This window comes from Equus caballus, chromosome 17 (assembly GCF_041296265.1).
Source record: "Equus caballus isolate H_3958 breed thoroughbred chromosome 17, TB-T2T, whole genome shotgun sequence".
Classification (NCBI taxonomy): Eukaryota; Metazoa; Chordata; class Mammalia; order Perissodactyla; family Equidae; genus Equus; species Equus caballus.
The window spans coordinates 81,564,888-81,577,001 of record NC_091700.1 but is presented as its reverse complement, the minus strand read 5'-3'; the positions used below and the strand labels follow the sequence as shown (position 1 = coordinate 81,577,001).

The 12,114-nt window shown below is 34.9% G+C and overlaps 1 long non-coding RNA gene across 2 annotated transcripts in view; it reads left to right on the top strand.

The window, feature by feature from the left end:
• Window positions 1-3,542, top strand: part of LOC138918552 (uncharacterized) — a 113,026-nt gene extending 109,484 nt beyond the window's left edge. For both annotated transcript variants that reach the window (XR_011428045.1, XR_011428044.1), the window contains one exon: window positions 3,505-3,542. This is a non-coding gene — a long non-coding RNA (uncharacterized lncRNA). The remainder of the gene's footprint in view (window positions 1-3,504) is intronic.
• The last annotated feature ends 8,572 nt before the right edge of the window (window positions 3,543-12,114 follow it).

The window sequence follows — 12,114 nt, the reverse complement described above, 5'->3', positions numbered from 1 at the left end:
ACGTGATACCTGGGAGAAACGACCCTGTCCTTTCTTTTATGGAGTTTGAAGGTGAGAAATATTAAGGAGGTGATCAGTTGCTAAGAAGATCAACTGAAAATAAATAAAAACTTTTAGTATTCAATCTACAAAATGGTGTGAACCTTCTTCTCTCAGATGTAAAATAGGAAGAGTATGGGATAATGTTTATAATCTAAAATAGGAATTTCTTTTAAATAGAAGAAAAGAAATTTGTTGGACAAAATGTAAAAGTTGATTTTTCAGAAGGAATTCACGTTGTATTGTGATTCTGTATTTATGTTCACTTTAGAAAAAGTGTAAACTATCATAGAAACATGAATTGACCATTAACATATCACACCAATGCTTTATCAAATCTGGCTAGCATCTTTTTTCTTGCTTGTGTTGTATGTGTAGATCTCAAATGTAAAACGCTCTGCAAGGAATGTAGTCTTATTAAATGCTACAAGTAATCAAATTATACTTTAAAAGACAAGATTTGGTTATATATTACTGGTCAAACACATTCTCAGCTTTATACAAATAAATTTTAGTATTTATCTGGATGAATGTTTAATTCATTTAATCTCTAAGTAAATTAACTCTACCTCCCAAAGGTCCCATCTCCAGGAATGATCACATTAGGATTTCAACATATGAACTTTGCGAGGATGCATTCAATTCATAACCATTTCTTTCCTGGATGTCACCAAAAATGGCCTCTCCAAATCCATGGGGATCCCTCCTCTTCGTTCCCCAATGTGCCCACAGAGTATATCTACAGAGTACATGCTACACTCAAAACATAACATGCCACTCCCTAATATAAAATTTAATTCATGTTCTATTATTTTTATGTTAAAATTAGCCCTTAAAAGAATCAACAGATCTCTTGTGTTAGAAATTAAAAGCACAGACTTAGAATTAGTTTTATAATTCTTCTATAAAATCCTTTATCATATGCTGAAATATATCATAAAAAAGGATGACGATTCTTACAAACTAGAGCCTGGGATCACATTCCAGTTCCTTTCTGCAACGTAAATGCCCCTTCGTCTCCTTCTGATACTCAGAATAATGTAAAAGAATATTGATGAAATACCTTTGGAAACACTCACAAAGTTTGGCCAGATGGAAACTTTTTCTAACTATCAACACATATTGCTGTCTTATTACAGAGACATCAATTTCTTCTTCATTTTCTTCCCTTTGTGGTTATACCTTCCACACATTTACATACTATTTCACTAAAGTGCTTTCCAGAAGTAATTGTCATTGCAGCAACTATTGTTAAGACATTGAAAAGAATGTCCCATGACAGTGAGGAATTAGCTTAGTGTTTTCCAGTCTCTATCACAAGTCCTAAGAGGGGTTGGTGTGCATATTCATACAGTCCCTCAAGGCTTCATCTTGGTCTTCAATTTGTTGTAGATTATACAGCATAATCACTTTCTTGTCTGGGCTAAAGCTTCCACAAGATGATAACTTTTGCATTCATCTTGCAAGTCTGATTTTTCTATCATTTCATATAAAATTTATGTTTAAATAAATTACGTAAGTGTATCTTTCAAATTAAAGTTACAATACTATCATTCTAAAAAGCCAAAATCTTTTATGCATTACAAGCATATAAATTAGCAAATATGCAAAGCTTTCTTCTTAACACAAAACTATTAATACTATAGATTGAATTCTCATAAACATTTCTCTGCTTCTTCCTAAATTGTCTCAGGTTTAAAAAATGCTTACCCATTAAAGAAGTTTATTACCTTCCCAATTAATTGAAGGTACTTACTACCAAAGATTTAGGCTAGATGTAGTAACTGGATGCGACACTTTAAAGCCTAGTTTTAGTGGTTATGTGAATGATTCCATTCCTTCAGGAAGTATACAATCACTTAGCATGCGTGGTTGGATTTAAGCTATACACATTAGTTAACCATCTGTCTATTTACAGAAATTTGTAGCTCCCACTCTGGTTGATAAATTAAGTTATATAAATGTCTTTCTTAGAACTGAATAGAATCCTTAGCTATATAGAGTTAAGATAGCCTTGATGAGTTCTTGCATCCTTTCATATCCTTGGGCTCATGGAACCCTTAGAGATAATTAAAATGATATTCAATTGATTTCCAGATAATTTGCATGATTTTATTTGATTTACTATTACAACAAATGTGACAATTAAGCTGATATCCTTCCCTGAGTCAGAGAAAGTCTTCCAATTTTTGTTTATAGCGCTTATTTCTATATACTCTATTGATAAAATAAATGTGTCAATAATACCACACCAGTAAAAAGGCCCAAGATAATCATGTTTTTTTCTTACATTAATCTTCTTTTAAAATATTTTATGTTAATTTTCCCTTTGGTTGATTATTATGGACTTTTTATAGATTTAATGTATTTTAATTAAATACAGCCATTATCCTCCTTTTGAGGCTCAAATTTTCACAGCGTCTGTCTTTCAGTTGGCATCTATGTGCTCTGGCATAACTGTTAATACTCGCAAGCTTTATTTCTTTCTGACTCAAAAAATACTAACGTAAAGTTTTTAAACACTAATTTTTTTCATTAATTAATGCTTTTAATTAAACATTAGAATATTAATGTTGCAGACTCTGTTTGTACACTCCTGCTCCAGACATGGAATGAACTAGTTCTCCAAAAATCCCTGGTTATCTTTAATTGAAAAATAGTATTAAAGAACAAGATCTAAGTATAGGCTGAATTGATCTGAACCCATTTCAATGGACAGATCTGAAGAGCATTTTTAGGTAATAAACAGATAGATAATTTTGATAAAATTTGTACAATTCAATCCAACTTTAAAATGCTGCTACTTTTTTTTTCATTCTATATTTTGTCTCCCTCCTCTCTGTTGACGAAAATAATCCATAACCAATCTATAAATGAAAATTTGGGTGAGTTTATTCTGAGCTTAAATCTGAGGATTATAACCCGGGAGAGTCTTTCCACAAAGGAACAGAGCACTCCAAAGAAGTGGGGGTATAAGGGTGGTTATATACCCTCAAAGAGGATGTTTCACATAGGATTGAAATGTCCCTTTTACAATAGTCGCGAGACTGCTCTGTCGGCACAGCGATTGATGGAAATAGCAGGTAGGTCTTCTGTCTCTGTGAACACAGCAGGGTGGCAGTCTGTTGTCTCCAGCTGGGTGGTCACAAGTGAGCTGGGAGGTGAGTGCAGCAATCAGTTCCTAGCCTAAAGAAAAATGCCAATGTCGGGGGGAAGTTGCATCTTTATCTCAAGGGCCTTTGTTCTGGCCAAAGGAAATGTCTAAGCAGATATGCAATGCGTGCTCAATAGCCAGTCAGGCCCTTTTGGAGGAAAAAAAAAGAAGTCAGGCCGAATTAGGTTTATACCAAATGGCTTCCTCATATACTCCAATATATCCTATTGCTTGCCATTTTTATTTGTCATCTCTTACGCTAGATAACTTGATTCCTAATGAAATGGCATACTTACTTGTTTCCTTTACAGGAGAAGGAAATAGAAGATGGCAATTCAATATTAATGTGAGTAATGACAGTGCTGAATGAAGCTCAAGATTCTGTCTTCATTTCCTTTGGTTCTTTGGTGCACCTGGCTATGTATGCACAGTCAATTTTATTTTTCTAAGATGTCTCGTTAAGCATCATTTTGTGTGACTCTATAATTACTTATCTGATGGACCTTTTAATCAATCATTTTAGTTTTCTTTCCATTTGGCTTTGTTATTACCATGCCTGACAGTTCTAAATCTTAACTTTGTGGAGACTCTAAGACAATGCTCTTTTCTTCTTGATCATACTCAGCTACTGGAGGAGAAACTAAGGCCCAGCTACCAGTCTACTTTGAGACAATAAGGAAATTCCAGCATGTTAATTCCCAATGTTCTACATAAGAATTTCATTTTGCAACTGCGTGATTTGTCTACTCATGACATATTACAGAGTTAGAAATACTTATATATTAGTTGTAATTAGACAAAGTTATGTGTATGTTCTAAATAGACAAACTATTTCTATGTGTTACTATTTAATATTTAGTAATGTATGACATTTATATTTTCATATTTTCAAGTAAATTTTAATTTGATCAAATTCTATTCTGAATTAGAGCTTTTTAATTTATCTTGCTTCCTTTTCTGATCTTCAGGCTTTTCTTCTTTTTTGTAATATACTATATTCCTTATCAGAGTAATATACAGTGTTGTTATAGTAATATCAAGATTTGTTTTGTATTAGCACATTTGATTCTCCTAATAATATTAGCTTACCAAGTATCAACTTAAGTCTTAATTTTACTGTATAAGTAAGAGGATCAAGTAGTTTTTTCTAGTATTTTGCTACACCATCTTGTCTGAGAAAAAGAAATAAACATAGGCTGTTGTGTTTTTGTATTAAATTATTTTTTGGCTCATGGGTAAAAGTCAGACTTTATTTTATGCAATTGTTTACAGTATTTTTATTTTGTATATGCAGTCAATCTTAGTGTAGAACTCCCAATTTCTAAGAGGTGTTTGAATAATACAAATCCATTATTCAATTCTATGGTATTTCAAACTTCCAAAATCCAGTTGAGGATGTTTAAAATAACCAGAGTATATGAAAATAAAATATTGTGTTTATCAATACTTGTCAGAAAAATCAGACCTTCCACATTTATGTTATCCAAAAGTTCAAGTCAAAAACTTTTTTCATTCATGTATTTTTTCTGATTATCTAGATTTTTACAAAAACAAATTCATAAACAACTGTTTTAACAATGCTAGCATATTTCAGCTTAATAAGTTTTTAAAATCTAATGATTTATAATTCACTCACATTGAACTATAACTGGTTTAGGTGTAGAATTTCAATGTCTTTCGTGAGCTTAAATGTATGGTTGCTCAAGCTCTTAATAACATCACATAGCTCCATCTAAAACCTCAACATCATTATACCCTTTGACATTAAAGTAAAAAATTAAATTCCAAATTTTATTATATTTTTATTTACCATTGAAAATATAAAAGGTACATTATGAGAAATTGATAAGAAATTACAATAAATGCTTCAGAAAACCAGCAAAAATCATATATGAGTCTTGTAACAAGAAGATTGGAGGCTATCTGTTCAAATCCAACCACCTAGAAGGAGAAATGTAAGACTCTAACCTTAAGGACAAATCTTTTTTCTATCCCATGACAAGTGACTTCTTTTAATCTATGCATGTTTAAGTTTCTGCATGTATAGTTTAATTCACAAAGTACTTTTTTGCTTTGTAAACCTTACCTTTCCACTAAAAATCCTCCAACATAGTCAAACTGTTTTTTGAGCAAAATATTCTAACAGAATTCTTCACATTGTGCACATGTGTAATGCTCTGTTAATTTTGTTGTTAGTGGTGGTGGTGATGGAGGGTACTGACGTTTTTGCTGTTTTAAACCTCCCCCAGAGTATTTTCTTGGAGAAACTTGAGGAGATTTTACAACATCTCCTGGGTTTCTTTAAGGAAGGTAATTATAGGTTTGGTCTTTCTTTTATAAACCTCATCTTCCCACAGATGTCTTGGCTCCATCTGGAATTCTAACTTTCTATCAGATATTCCAGGATGTCATGGTCTGAGGATTCATCAAGGAAAATCATCAGTTTGGAGTCATCTCTGGTATGAAAAGATGTTCAACTTCATTTGCAATTAGAGCAAAATGAACTAGGACCATACTGAGACACCAACTTACAATTAAGTAATCAGGCAATACCGAGGATCTGAGAAGAAATGATTCAATGGGAACTCTGCTTACATACAGCTATTAGGAATTCAAATGGGTACCACTGCTTTGGGAAAGGTGTTTGTATTTTCTTGTAAATTGGGACATTTTCACACCTTATTGCACAGCAGTTCAACTCCTAGATGCATAGCTACATGGCACAATTGAAAAAATGAACAGATACAGGTGTGGCTTGAGCTTAGTGAGGAAGGAGGGGCTTGAACTCTGCCATGAGGAAATCTGGCATTAACATCAACGCATACGTTTGCTTTTGAAACAGCAGCGTGTGTGAGTTGACACTGAACATGAAGTCAGTGTTATGTATCTCCAAATTTCCCGATAAGCATAATTAATGAACTAGAACAGAGTATAATTGCGGCCAGTAAGAATTGGAGGGCCAACAAGGAAGGCAAGGACCCAGATAGTCCATCATTTAGGTTTGGAAATGGTGACACAAAGGGTCATGAATTAATTTTGATGGGAACTGGGCAATAGTATGACAGTCATCTTTATTGAAAACTTTTGAAGACATAAAATTAGATCTTCATACATGCTTGGGACACAATAAACAAGAATGGCAAAGGAAAAGTGACCTTTCACACAAACAGACACTCTATGTATGGACGGAGAGGAAAGTGAGGGAGCAAAGAGGCCGCTTTTAACAGTCCTTGGTGTATAAAGGAATTTTCCTTTGACTGAACATTATCAATTTCTTTGTTACCTACATAAAGAGGCAAACAATTGCTTGAAATCAGTATTTAAAAATTGTTTATTTACAGAGGACAAATTAAGTTGTCCAAAAGTCAGACAAGGTTGAGGATGAAGTATTCTATCAGGTAATTTATTTGACTATTAAATTGTAGTAATCTGCAACCCAGAGATGGATGCCATGTAATCAGTAATGAATGACCAAACGTTAAACTGCCTAGTATCATAAATCAGTTTTTAGGCTACAGGTCTCATTCAGGCGTGGTTTTAATCGAAATTTAGAGACTGAGTTTAATAGTGTGTGAAGAAAAACAAACCCTTTTTCATAAGGGCATATTATATTTCCTTCGTGCAATATGAAAATGATGCTTTTATTTTGTACTTCAAGAACGTGGTTTCTCTCAAAGAAATTAAAATTAATATGAAAAAGAAAATTTATTATCTTCATTCAACTAACACGACGAGAAGTAATATGCATGGGAATTTTAGGAAAAGAAAGTGACCTAAATTTCTTAATTTACCACTTACTATTTCTTTATATTCTCAGAATTGGATTAATGGTTTGAACCTTCATTCAAGATTTTTTTAAAATCACTAAAATAATAAGCTTTCAAGATATTTAGCTGTAATACTGGATTCTAGAATAAATACAACAATATCGAAGTTTTGAGGGAGAATAAATTAGAAGTCTAGCATTCTATTCACACCTATTCAAACAAATGGAATCAAATGTCATAAAACTTTTAGCTAAGCAAAAATCCTCGTTTTCTAAAATACACATATATAATATATATACTATTTATATAATATATATAAAAGCTTTTTTAGTATACTTGAGAAAGGACTACAACAAAAGAAAAGAGGCAGAAATTGGAAAACGTAAACTAAATGAAATGGGAGCAACTAAATATGAAACAGAAAAAGTGAAATAAACTAGAAAAATTAAAAGAGCACCGTATAGTCCAGTTGGTTTTAAACATGGCTGCTTATTAGAATCACATATGGAGTTTTGGAGAGAAAACATACCTGGACCATTTGCATTTTTTAAAAAATTCCAAGATAATTCTAATGCATGGCTGTATTTTAAAAATTTGTTATAAGTTTTTCTTATAAATGGTAGTTTTAGTGATAGAGAATTCTACTTAATTCTATGTGGAACAATCATGATTCATGGTATTAAAATGAATAATAGTTACATAATGACAATAGTAAAAGATGTTCATCTGTTTTCATGATCAATAAAGAGACAAAAACAAAAGATAATTACAGCTGCAAATCATAATGCGGAAATGGTTAATCTAACAATATAAACATAATTACATAAACTGCAGGCAAGTAGAGTGATAGAGTAAGTGAAAGTGCATATATGCACGTGTTTTTATTATTAACAGCAATAATTTAGTCAGCACTGTCTGAATTTAAGTTAGGAAATGAGGAATGAACATTTTTAAAGAATTAAAATTTAGAGTTACAAAGATATTTACTAAAGGAACAGCGTAATAGCGAAATCAAGCAGAATAGAGAGGGAGAGAAATTTCATTTAGCAAAAAAAGAATAGCATGAAGCTTGTCATCAATGACATTAAATTTCAAAAATGGTATTTATACACAATCCATGCAAAACTATATTACCAATGCATAAGGGGGAAAAATCCCTAACTATTCTATAAAGCAGGGAATAACTAGAGGCTTAAAGTAATCCTCTAACATTTCATAACATGAGTAATACTAGAAGTAAATTCAAAAGATAATTGTGGTAGCACTTCTGCTGCTAGTCAAGGTGGAGGAATAGAGACCAAATATATCTTCCTGACTGAAACAACTTAAACACTTAACAAGGTATAGATGGAATGGTTTTCACGCATTGGACATCAGGCTTTCAAGACTGAGATACCCGAGAAGGGGAAGCACCAATGATGAGCTAGCTGTAAGGCTGACACAGCTCACTCCCCGGGAAGAGTAAGCCTGGCCTCTGCCTAATTTGGGAGGCCCCTCCCTGAGCTGAGAGATAGACTTGGGAGTCTGGGGAGACCAAGGTGACAAGAGTTTGCAGTACGATTACCATGGAGGACAGACCTGCCCAGAGGGGGATCTCTGGTTATCTACAGGCATCCCCATGAGTCTTCAACTGATCACTGCTCAGTGAATGTAGGTGAGGAAACTAGCCAAGGCTCAGGTATGAAAAACTTGAAAGAATTTAAGGTAAGAAGCCCCAGAGTTCAAATACAATCTGGAATGGTTTTTGTTCTCACTAGCCAGAGTCAAAAACCCTCTCAATTTATTGAGTAGAGTCCTCAGAGGGCATTGCCTTGATGGTGGGGCAAAATCAGACCTAGACTAAAGGCTGTTCTTATCCTGCCTAGCAAAGCTTGAAAGCAGCCTTGAGAGGATTGAACCATCACCAAGTAATTTAGATGTGTCCCTGAATAGTACTCAGGAATATTTATAGGGACACAAAAATTTCTACCACCACCAAGTTAAAATCACAAGGCCAAGTATCCATCAAAAACTATCAGGCCCGTGAGGCTGGCCTGGTGGTTCAGCAGTTGAGTTTGAGTGCTCCACTTTGGTGGCCCGTGGCTCACCAATTCAGATACCAGGCACCGACCTAAGCATCACTCGTCAAGCCATGCTGTGGCAGGAATCCCACATATAAAGTAGAGGCAGATGGACCAGTCTTCCTCAGCAAAAAGAGGAGGATTGGTGGCAGATGTTAGCTCATGGCTAATCTTCCTCCAAAAAAAAAAAAAAAAAGACATGAAAAGAGGCCCACAAAGTTCTTTTGACTTTCTTTTCCAAAAAGTGAATCCCCTTCAGACTTCTTTAGAAATTCTCTTTGTGCACAAGTCCCACATCCTGGTGTTACCTATATAATATGAGTCCATTTCTAGTGACAATTTTATGACTAAGCCACCAGCCTGCATTATTGCATCTATTTGCAAAGACAGTAGACAACTTTAGACCTGCTCATTAATAGGCAAACTTCACATTTTCTCTAAGATATCATTATCTCATAAGCTTAACAAGTTATTAGTTTGTGGGGAAAAAAGAGCTTCAATTTTTCATTTTTTCAACAATCAACTTTAAACTTTTTTTCTGTACTTTTGACCATACAGATGATAACAGTACAGTAAAGCAATGATTTTTTTACATTGAATGAACATACAAATCACCTGGAGATGTTGCTGAAATGCAGATTTTGATTCCGTAGGCCTGGGGTGGGGCCTGATAGCCTACATTTCTACGAAGATCCCAAGTGACTTCAGAGGGGCTGGTTTGTGGATTGTAATTATAAGTAGCAAGGAGCTAGAAAGTAATGGAAAAGTGATAGAAGAAACTGGTCCAAATAAGCCCATATAGAAGAAAATTCTTTGACTGTCTTGGACCACTAATCTGAGGATGATTAAGTGAAAGAGAAATCAATCTATATATCTTTCAACCACTGGGTTCTTTTCTACTCTCCTTCTTATATCTACTAGAGTTCACCTTAAATAACGCACATGGCTTCAATCATTAAGTTTTTTCATGATCCAAGGTGGCAGCTGGAACGCTAGTCATCATGTCTACATTCTATATTGGCAGCAGCAGACAGGGAAGGCAAAACAGGTGTCTTTTTGTTTCCAAGGAGATTTCTGACAGTCCCATTCAATTCTTCTCTTTGTATCTTCTTGTCCAGAGCTTAGCCACATGCACTTACTTATCTGAAAGAGAGGCTGAGGAATTTAGTTTTCATTCTGATCATCTATGGTTTTATTATAAATAGGGTGATCACAGAATTTGTTGTATAACCAGTATTTATTCATAGTGAAATTGGGTGCTATCAATTATCCTGGAACAAGAGATTTAACCCAACTCTGCTTAGGCAAACTGAAATATATGCACATCCTTCTTATAAAGTAGAAAAGAAAGTTAGAAAAGAAAACTAGTAGTTGCTGTCACATAGTGCTCCCCAAGAGTCATTTGGAGAGAAAATGTGAAAGGACTGAGCTAGGACATACAAATTGTGCACCTTAATGTCGCTTTCTTTAAAATGCTGGCTTAACTCCTAGAGGGGTTCATTAGACATTTTATTTATAGCATCCTTTTCTGAGTGCAAAGCTTCTTCTGAACGATCAAAGATTAAGCATATAGTAGGGCAGACCCTTAGAGAAACTATGCTTTTTATAACTGAGAAATGAGATGTTATGGAAAGCTGGGGCTATTTCCAGGAAGTGCCACTTATCCGTGGTTAGGGAGCATTACTGAGATGCTGCCGGAATGGCGAGTGTCAAAGTCTGATATATGATAGAGGCTGGTGATGCACTAAAAGCCCAGCCTCTGAGATCATGTGAGTCCTTAAAGGAAATAGCACTATAATGACTGAGTCGAAGTGTCCAAATATTCATGGGTATGAGGCATTCAGGGAGCTATAAAGCAGCAAAACATGGTATCTGCCAGAAAGCTTAGAAACAATTGTCTATATGTGTACATCATGTGGCTGGAGATTTTGGTGCTAAGGCTTCTGACCAAACGGCTTTGGACTCCCAAATGTGCCAGCTTGATATAGTTTCAGGCTGGGTTTAAATTAAGTGAAACCTCCATTCTGAACTTAGCCTGATACTATGTACGATTCTTCAATTTCTTTTCTAGTTATTGAAACTAGTCAGACACATCGAGGAGAAAGACTAGCTCTCAACCCTTAGAGGAGACCACATAACTTGGAAGAAGCTCTGCTGGTAGTGCTGGTGCAGATCCTGACAGGCAGTGAGAGAGGAGCAAATATAACAATGCCTTAAAGGCGTGCTAGCTGGGTTTGGGGAACTTGGGTTATAGATACTCTTACTCAAGCTTTCCAATGCTGACTAAAAAAGTAAAGGAAATTGAGTAGACCAAAGAACAAGTGCCAACTTAACCTCTTAACCCTGTAATTTCACCAAAGCAAAATGGGGGTCGTGATAAGAAATCATCTGTGATTTCTTAGAGGGATGAGAGCACCAAAAGTATGGTGCAAATAGTGACTGTTCCAAAGATGGGAGTCATTCTGGAACAATTTCATTGCAAGTCATTCCTTGAACAGTTTCCAGTCTCTTCAAAACATGCAGGGCCCTGAGCTGAGTTGGAGATAGAGGCAAAGACAGAAGGATTTTGAAGAACAGTCAACTCAGATAGTGCATTATATATTATCACCATGGTCGAATAATTCTAGACAAACACATAGACTTATCATATTATAAAATGGCTGTCCCTTGTGGCTTGTTTGCCAAAAGCTATTCATGAACGCTTTACGTAATCACCAGACAAGTATTTCCTGAAGGAGGAAGGAGCAGAAATTGGGTTCAGTTGAGAGTAAGTAGAACTTCTGTATTTTCACCAGATCCAGGAGATCTGCAGAGATGCACAGAACAGAACAGATTCCATCTTCTTCAGGAAGCATGCCTGAACCTGATACTTATGTGCCTTTTCCATTAATGTTATAAATGCAATTTTTGGATTCAGATAAAGACCAAGTAGAAGCTTAAGATGTTCATTCCTGGTCTTACTCTGGAGGTGTGTGGACTGGATCATGCCTTCATTTCTTCCCAAATGAAAGTTTGAGAGCTTCCATTTTTGTAATGCAAAGAGAAATTGAGAAGAAACTCTAAGCCAAGAATATTATTTATCTCCTCCATGCAA